The sequence below is a fragment of the Lampris incognitus genome, chromosome 1 (assembly GCF_029633865.1).
Source record: "Lampris incognitus isolate fLamInc1 chromosome 1, fLamInc1.hap2, whole genome shotgun sequence".
NCBI lineage: Eukaryota > Metazoa > Chordata > Actinopteri > Lampriformes > Lampridae > Lampris > Lampris incognitus.
The window spans coordinates 52,288,647-52,290,805 of NC_079211.1; the positions used below are offsets into that span (position 1 = coordinate 52,288,647).

General features: G+C 42.6%; 1 long non-coding RNA gene across 1 annotated transcript; it reads left to right on the top strand.

The window, feature by feature from the left end:
• The first annotated feature begins 350 nt into the window (after positions 1-350).
• LOC130131918 (uncharacterized) lies at positions 351-1,076 on the top strand. Its single transcript, XR_008812424.1, has 3 exons — positions 351-471; positions 705-767; positions 1,027-1,076. It is a non-coding gene; the product is annotated as an uncharacterized LOC130131918 (long non-coding RNA).
• The last annotated feature ends 1,083 nt before the right edge of the window (positions 1,077-2,159 follow it).

Here is a 2,159-nt window from a genome sequence, read left to right on the forward strand (position 1 = left end):
ATGTACTCACCACATACTAGTGGGCTATTCAGCTACTCCCGATACCAATGGGTATTAAGTGAAAGGAATGTTAATGATGCTGTAGTACCTGTGTTTCAAATGTTTCTGTTAATGCACTGTTCTCACAGACGCAATGCAAAGCAACATGCGGTGCTTCGCAGTGGGCAGCAGCCAGGGAAACCTCACGGAGGGCCAGTAAACTCGATGAGGAGGGCGTTGAGGTAGCCGTGTGTCGCCATGGCTACCTCTTGAAAGGCCTAAATATGTACCGGGGTGAAATTTTTGCCTACCCTCTGTATCTCCAGAGAGAAATTCAGGCCACAGCAAATGTCAAATTCTTTGCCATGGATGTCACCTGCAAGTACTGGCCATACCTCCAAAAGGTAGTGGCTGCCCTTCCACCACTCCAGGGGCTCTTGCAGATGAGGCCATTCCTCAGCATCATGCATGCCAGGGCTCATGCCACAAAGTGTGAGGTATATTTTCATTTTTTCAATTTATTATGTATTGTTTTATAAAGAAACAATATTGAGATTCAGCTCAAGATTCCATGTCAATTTTCATGCACTGCTGCTAATATCAGTGTTCAGTCCATTGTCAGTGGCAGGGGCAGGGTTCTCCGGGTGTTTCGTGATCAAAGGCAGGGCCACTGGTACTTTTGATCAATTCAGCTTCCTGACTACATTCATTGTCTCCTTTAACAGCTTAAATGGAGTGGCAGGAATCAGGAGGGAGTGGGCACAACGGCTGGTGAAGAGGTTGAGCAGGTGAACAGCTACCTCTCCCGTTGTGCTCTGACAACAAAATATATGTCTAAAGCAGGTTGGTCACTTTCAGCACTTTTCCAGCACCCAATCCCTACTCATCTCAACTCTACTCTCTTCAACTGTACCTTACTGTACTCACTCTCACTTCGTTTTCTAATTTTCTTTAAAAAAAGTGGCATTGTATCTATCCTGAAGTGTGTCATCTTCTCACATTGTTCTATAATTTGCGGTCCATAATGACATCCTCTACTTCCAAAAGCCCGTGTGGACATGCTGACTGTCCATGCAATGGAATGGAACAGGCACAAGGGAGACAATCTCCACAAGGCCCTCTCCACAAGATATGTGAAGGTATGTCCTGTATTCATGTTTGTTGTATCATTATGTGTTTGTGTATCTGGTTAAACCCACATGCGTGAAGCAGATTTGGGTGACTGTACCTGACTTGAAATTGATGCTGAAAATATTTCTGTCTTTCAGACTTGTCAAAGAGCTGTGGAAGAGACAGCAAGACTTCTAGAGCTCAGAGAAGATGTCCATTGCTCAGAGGAGATGGCACTGCAGTGGGTTATGGATGTTCAGGAATGGGCTGGGGGTAAGGATGACAGGAAATCATATCTCTCCCATCTCTTTTTGTCCTTTTTTTGCATTTATATCTGTACTTTCAGAAGTAGCTGTTATTGAATGCTGAAAAAGTAGTGCAATACATATACAAACTGTGAAGTAGGTGTGCGATTAAATGATTTTGTTAGATTAAATATCTACACTACCGTTCAAAAGTTTGGGATCACCCAAACAATTTTGTGTTTTCCATGAAAAGTCACACTTATTCACCACCATATGTTGTGAAATGAATAGAAAATAGAGTCAAGACATGGACAAGGTTAGAAATAATGATTTGTATTTGAAATAAGATTTTTTTTACATCAAACTTTGCTTTCGTCAAAGAATCCTCCATTTGCAGCAATTACAGCATTGCAGACCTTTGGCATTCTAGCTGTTAATTTGTTGAGGTAATCTGGAGAAATTGCACCCCACGCTTCCAGAAGCAGCTCCCACAAGTTGGATTGGTTGGATGGGCACTTCTTTGAGCAGATTGAGTTTCTGGAGCATCACATTTGTGGGGTCAATTAAACGCTCAAAATGGCCAGAAAAAGAGAACTTTCATCTGAAACTCGACAGTCTATTCTTGTTCTTAGAAATGAAGGCTATTCCATGCGAGAAATTGCTAAGAAATTGAAGATTTCCTACACCGGTGTGTACTACTCCCTTCAGAGGACAGCACAAACAGGCTCTAACCAGAGTAGAAAAAGAAGTGGGAGGCCGCGTTGCACAACTGAGCAAGAAGATAAGTACATTAGAGTCTCTAGTTTGAGAAACAGACGCCTCACA